Genomic DNA, 7507 nt, shown 5'->3' on the forward strand with positions numbered 1-7507 from the left:
ACTCGGAACGAACCCGGCGGTCACACAAACACAGGCGTTTATCTGCCAGGCTGTTTAAACAGGGTTTGGCTGCGAGCTCCACACAGAGCGTATGGTGGATGTTGTTGTGGAGCAGCAGGACCTGCAGGTGTGTTAGGACACATGGATATAGTGCATCAGGATATTATGTCCATCTTGAAAAAGTTTTATGTAGTTCTATGCTACAGTTCTATGACGTTACAGTTGCGAAAATTTGATTGACAGCACTGTCAGCCAATCCAGCAAAAACACCGAAACGTGACGCTGAGAGGCTGCTGCACAATGAACTTCTAATCCTTCGTACAGGGTCCCAAAATCATTTAGAAACGCCCGCACTATTGTAACACAAGACATTAATAGCCTAAACGCCTGTAGCATCGGATGAACGATAAAATTCTATTTCATGGAGAAACTTCAAAAGTAAGATACATTTTACTGTTGTCGTTTGACAAACCGATTTCTATTTACTTCTACTTTATTCTTTGGCTTTTATCTCCGTAATGCTTTGTCGTAGACTGCTGTGACGTCCCCCAATTGGGGACATCCGGGTTAAGCAATACTACACTCGCTGGCCACTTTGTAGGATTCAATACTATTAAAATGCTTTTTTTTTTAACGACAAATATATAACCAGCCAATTGCATGACTTTGGGCATCTAGACATGGTCAAGACAACATCAAATCAAGAATCAAGGTGATTTGACTGAATTTGAACATGGCATGCCAGGTCAAAATCATTTTAGGTCAGGGGCCACATACGGCACAATATTTGATCTCAAGTTTGTTTTATATTCTATGCAGTATCTTTTTTACAAAAAACAGTTGAAATAAGTGCAATTTCAACAATATTATACACATTGCAACTTACAGATCACAGGGACAAAACATTTAGTCACAGGCATCTGGAACTATATATACTATATATAGTATTATGATTAGATTCTAATCATAATGTGAAAGTGGACCAGATTGGACCCTCCAGTGGGCCGGTTCTTGCCCGCAGGCCATATGTTTGATACCCCTGGTTTAAAGAGAATGGTCTGAAGAAGATAAAATATCCAGTAATTTGTATTCTTTGGCGGAAAACGGGCCTTGTTGATGCCAGAGGTCAAGTTAAAACCAGACTATGCAGAAGACCACACTGCAACCCAGACTTGACACTTAATCGTGTCCCTAATAAAGTGGTCAGTGAGTGTGTTTTAGTAACATCATTAAGTAATAGCGACACCTGTGTCATAAAATTCTGAAAAAAGTAGCAATAAATGAGAAGAATCCAGGATATTCAAATAGTTATGTCTTTTATGTATTTTAGTGTTTTAATCTGTTGGAATATTAACAAAACGGCTAGACAGCACCGACTCTTTTCAACATTTACATAAAACTGAACATAAAAAATGCACTCTAATTTGCATGTTGCCACAGTTATTACCTTCCCACAGTCACTGGTTGTTTTGTGCCAGTCAGGAAGTCCAGTCCCACACACGTGTCAGCAGCAAATAAGTCGTCCGCTGCACTTGTTCTTCACGTGGAACCGTCGAGACGACCCTGACGGTCTCTGCCGTTTTTTGAAATCTGTGAGTCATTTTTTTTAATGCTGATCGCAAACTGGGTGAAAGGTGGAGAATGGCTGCGATCACTAATGCACTGCACAATGAGGCAGAACGTGTTTGTTCACTTTGTTATTTTACCTCTCCACCCTCAACAGATGTTGCCTGTGGTCACTACTCGAAATCAGGCAGCCACATGTTCATGGGACACGGCAAAGGCTAGAATTAAGGTCTTATTAATATTTTTATTTATTAATGTTACCGTCACCTTTCTAACGTCCATTAGTAAAACTTTTTTTTAATATAAGTTGACTCTGGTATAATCATTTAGTAATCTGTTTTTTTAAATAGTTAAACAGAGTGAATGTAACAATAGAATCTCAACCACTATATTAAAAAAATTGTATTAATTATTAATGTGTATTACTGTATTAATGAATCATAGCTTTGATAATATACTTTATTTTACGTTATACAAGACAGATGGTAAGATTTTAGGTTTGAATGCCATTTAATGGCATTTACTGTACACACTTGTGGGTTAACTTAAATTAAATTAGATGAAACTTTATAACAGTTGTAAAACAATACGCAGCACAACAGAGGCAACAAACTGCCTATAAATAGCATATCATTCACACAATGTAAAGAAAACAGAATAAAAAATGTAATATAGCAAAGTGCAAATTAAAAACTAACTATTAAAAATTAAAACCCTGACACTCAAACACTGTAAACACATTAGTGCCTAAATAAAGTGACAGCACCTTCTGGGTGTCAGAATCAGAATCAGAATCAGAATCAGAATCAATCCTGAGTAAATGTAATAAAATATCTATAAATAAATATATAAAATGGGAGCCTCAAAAAAAGTTTTTGGTTTGTGTTTTTGGTTTTGCGTTTGTGATTTGCATTTGTGTTTTGTGATTTGCGTTTGTGTTTTTCTCCGTTTTTGGTTTTGCGTTTTTGGTTTTTGGTTTTGCATTTGTGATTTGTGTTTTTGGTTTTGTGTTTGTGTTTTGTGATTTGCATTTGTGTTTTTGTGATTTGCGTTTTGCATTTGTGTTTTGTGATTTGCGTTTGTTATTGCGTTTGTGTTTTGCATTTGTGTCTTGTGATTTGTGTTTTTGGTTTTGTGTTTTTTGATTTGCATTTGTGTTTTGTGATTTGCATTTGTGTTTACGGGCCACCGTAAACGGAAGAAGAAAGAAAGAAGCTGACAAAGAAAGACAAAAAGACTATTGTCCCATTTATTCACCAATTTCACATAATCTTTAGTTCTTCAATGTGTCTTATAGACAAATCTAGTCAAAATATAGACAATTCTTTTTTTAATTTCTTTGTAATTGATTTAGAAATGACTCAATATGATACTAATTGCACAGTCACTTAATTATGTGCCCAGCACAACCCACACCTGTCTATTTGAACTGCTTAAATACTTGAGATGCCATGTGTTTCCATGACAAGTTATTGTAGTTTATTCCAGGATCACTAATGCACACCTGATACTTGAGAGTCCAAATGTACCAAAAAAAACAAAAAAAACGCTGTCATCTCTTTTTAGCATCAAAGCAGGGTTAACATTAACAACGGTGAACTTCACCTGTGGACCTTTACTTTGATATCACCATCCATTAGCCTGAAAAACAGCTGGTAGCATTGTTTGAATTATGTAACGCTTAATCACCGCAGCTCTGCAGGCAATTACCAAAGTACACAGTCGAGCGATTCCCTCATTAATAACATTAATTACAATGGTGTAGCAAATGCTCTCCGCAGGAACATTACTATTACTGAGCCCGGGCATTAGCTCGATGGAGAGGGCTTTGCTGTAATCGACGGTGTAATCATTCAAATAGCTGCTTTTTGTGCACTCATCTGCTGGGCCGCTGTTTCGCGTTGATATGGAACGTGGTGTCACAGGAATGTTTGAGAGACAGATAGAAAAGGAAAATACAGACACCAAAAAGAGTCAATAGTGGCATTTATTTCTGATCTGACTCCAGGAAAACCTCCTGCATGGTGATCGCTATATCGACACTGGGGTTTACCAAACTGAACACAAACACACAGGCACAAACATAAATTTATCTCTTGGAAAAGCACAGACGAGCCCACGTCAGCTGCATCAAATCTGCTTTGCAATAAATGCCGTCATCTATTGCTTTTGTCCCCCCATCTGTGGCCTGTTCAAACACTAGTGTGTGTGTGCCTGGTATTCCTTATGTTGTGGGGACCTAAATCTGTCTACACAGTCACAAAAATCAAGTCCCCATAATGTAAATTACTACATTTTAAGATGAAGAAAAGGGTTTTAAAGTTAGGATGAGGTCAGGGTCATGGTTAAGGTTAGAGTAAATCTCCAGGAAGTTAATGTAATGTCCTCTGAAGTCATGGAAACAAGTGCATGTGTGTGTTACTTAGAAACCTAAGGGAGTGAGGACAGGTCCTCACGTTCTGGCACGTGTGATCAGAGTTAAGGTTAAGGTGCTAGTGAATGCATTATTTCTAATTATGAGTGTCCTCACTATGACAGCTGTGTGAACGTGTGTGTGTGTGTGTTTATGCCAGGGGTCTCAAACTCTGGGGCCAACAACCTGGGGGCCAACGGGTGTCCAGTCTGGTTATGAGGGGGGGCCGGTCATGTGGAAAAAAAAGTGGGAAATAAAAGCTCAATGAAATCAAATCACAATATATCATCATGATCGTGCAATAATGATATTCATGATGATGTTTCACAGAATTTCAGAATAAAAGCCCATTTATGACGTAAATTTAAAGGCGCCATATGTAAGAATGTGGCCAAAAACGGTTACTACATTCAAATTCAAAATACAGAGATCTTTTGGATTTCGTTTTTTTTTACGTAACTGGCAACCCCTCTGAGACTCTACTGACTGCAATGATTGGTAGACGGCGATAGGTGGCGCCACATGCCAAAACATGATTTCAAAACATAAACATGATTTTCAGTCTGCAAAATATATTTTTAATGCAAATATTTTGTCTGTACTGTTGTTGTTGGTGAGTTCAGTTTGTTATATGAACATTATTGCTGAGTCTCTGTGACATATTAGGAGGATTTTATGGCCAGTTGCTTTAGATTTATTACATAATGCACCTTTAAATATGAATATATATATATATATATATATATGTATATATATATATATATATATATATATATACATATATATATATATATATATATATATAAATTGAAGAAAAGCAAAAAAACAGATTTGAATATAAAGTTTTATTTAGATAAAATCACTGAACACATGAACAAAAGATTTTGCATGCTAAATTTGCATGCTCAGTGTTAAAGGTTTAAGGGGCGCGCCATGTAAGACCCAGTGGGGGGCTGCATATGGCCCGTGAGCCACGGGTTTTAGACCTCGGGTTTAGTAACACTCATATGTCCCCATAATGAAATCTTTGAAAGTGAGTCTAGTTTATGGTTAAGATTCAAGCCCCTCCCCCCCTCCCCTACTGTGTGTGTGTGTGTGTGTGTGTGTGTGTGTGTGTACATGTGTTGGCACAAGATGGTTAGTGTATGAGTGTGCTTGTTAGTAACTTGGCTCCTACCAGGATTTGTCATGGTCAAATTATCAGATCATGTGTGGGTGTGCACGTGATCCTGCATATGTGTATACAGAGTATACTGTAGTCTGTGTGAGTCACTGTGTGTGTGTGTGTGTGTGTGTGTGTGTGTGTGTGTGTGTGTGTGTGTGTGTGTGTGTGTGTGTGTGTGTGTGTGTGTGTGTGTGTGTGTGTGTGTGTGTGTCCAGGAGACATTAACTTGCCACACTCTGGTTTTCTCAGAAAAGCACAGCAGTGTGTGTGTGGGTGAGGGAGATCTTTCAAGGTAGAGTGAGCTTAATGAGTGCTGAGGACAGCAACACCTTTTTATGTGTCTTTTTTTTTTTTTTTTTTCTTGCACCCCCACTTTTGACAGCACTGAAGAAGAAGAAGAAGAAGAGCAGAGTGTCACTTGTACTCGTACTTGACGAGGGGCTGTATTTACGGTAAAAAAAAAGCTGGGATTTTAAAATTTTCTGGGTCTCATTTTTCTACCAGTTAACGAACATCATCATCATTTAATCACATTAGAAGTTAAAATAATGCCAAAAGAGAAAATATAGAGGTTTTATATCTCTTCTGTAAAACATAATTATGATCTCAAATACACTTAAATAACATAAAACACATGTAAAATACTTCCTTAACATTAAGAACAAACTGAGTGAGCTGAACATTATGGTTTAAATATAAGAATAATACATTATACCACCCTATAGGAAGCATGTAGTTCTCTTTTCCTTCTTTTATTTTTCAGTTATTACCTGTCTAATGTATTTGTTCCATGTTATGAGTGCTACGAAAAAGAAATAATCATTTTCTAGGTGTCCAAAGATTAATGGACACGGGGTATAAAGATAAAATGCTTGTTTAATCAGATTGTAATTGCAAAATCCTGTCAAACACCTATAAATGTAGATGATTTGTGATGATGTTCTTTACCTCACTGACTACAAAAACGAAGTGTAACGAATGGAAAACACTATATGAGCATCGTGAGATCTGTGAGCTGTGTAAAGGACACAATGAAACCTCAGGACGGACAAAATGTCACTGTGTAAATCCTCCTTATTGCTCCTTACAGACTATAAATGACTCTTTTTTTTAAAATTATTATTGTGTGTTGCACTGTAAGGGAATGGAACACTGGTGGTCTGCTGCTCTATAGACCAGTGGTGCATGACTGAATGTGGCTGCAGCCAGTTCATTTACTGGGACGCCATCATTCAGCCTCATTACCTCGCCATGAGCTCACCTCGCGTCTCGATCCTCTCACATCAGGCATGCAGCGACATGTGCGCGCACCGTCTACACCCACACACACACACACACACACATTTCTAACTTTTCTGAGATGATGTAACCATGCCTCCTATGTATTAAGTCATACAATCAAATTTCGACTTCAGGAATGTTCGTAAACTAATCATTTGTCTACAATGTCATGGGAAATCCTGTCCTCATTGTTCATATTGTCAGTTTTGTTGTCCTGGTTTGGAGCTCCACCCACATTTAAATAAAATACCACACTTGTCAGCTGTATCCCTTAGAACACAAAGCATTTTGGCAGCTTTTTTCCATTACTGTGTTTAAACATGCAGTATATACAGAGGGTACAGTATGTATGTGCAAAATAAAGCACAAACTAGGTTCATTTTCACCAACTCTATAAACACACCTGTGCAAAAAAGTACTCAAAATTTTTAAAATTGGATTGAATTTGCGAACTCTGGAAATAGGTCACAGTTCAAAGTTCACTTGACTCGTTTTTATGAACAAAAACAAAAGAAAAACAGTCTAATTTTGTGACTCCTCACAATTATAGCACTACTAAAAATGTGATATCAAATGAATCATAACTTAACGACAACAAAAATTAAAGCCTGCATATGTGACCTATAAACACTCACCCAGGAAGTCCATATAAGGAGACAAGACAAACTACTCATCTTCTTTTTCCTTATTAACCCATATTTACTAAGTAAAAGATTCATCACCGCTCTGCACAACCGCAGTCATGATGACTAATGTGGAAAATTAACTGTGGAACAGAAAATCTTTGGCTCAGGACTCGGGTACATGACCCACATAAGTATCAGAACATGGCGAATTGACTCCTTTCTGCTTTTAATTCCACTCTACTGAATGTTATGTTTCTTAAATAATTACAATTGACTAAATTGAGCCTCTTCAGATGAGACATTTATATTTGACAATGTAGTCACGTAACACTGTGACCTCAGAGATGCCTTTACACGTAACTTAGTACAATCTAGTTTCTTTGTATTATTTTTAACCTCCACTTCATTCCAGTGGAAAATATCATATGCTAACTTTTGTTGCAGTTACTTTGTACT

The sequence above is a fragment of the Microchirus variegatus genome (genome assembly GCF_963457635.1).
Source record: "Microchirus variegatus genome assembly, chromosome: 12".
Classification (NCBI taxonomy): Eukaryota; Metazoa; Chordata; class Actinopteri; order Pleuronectiformes; family Soleidae; genus Microchirus; species Microchirus variegatus.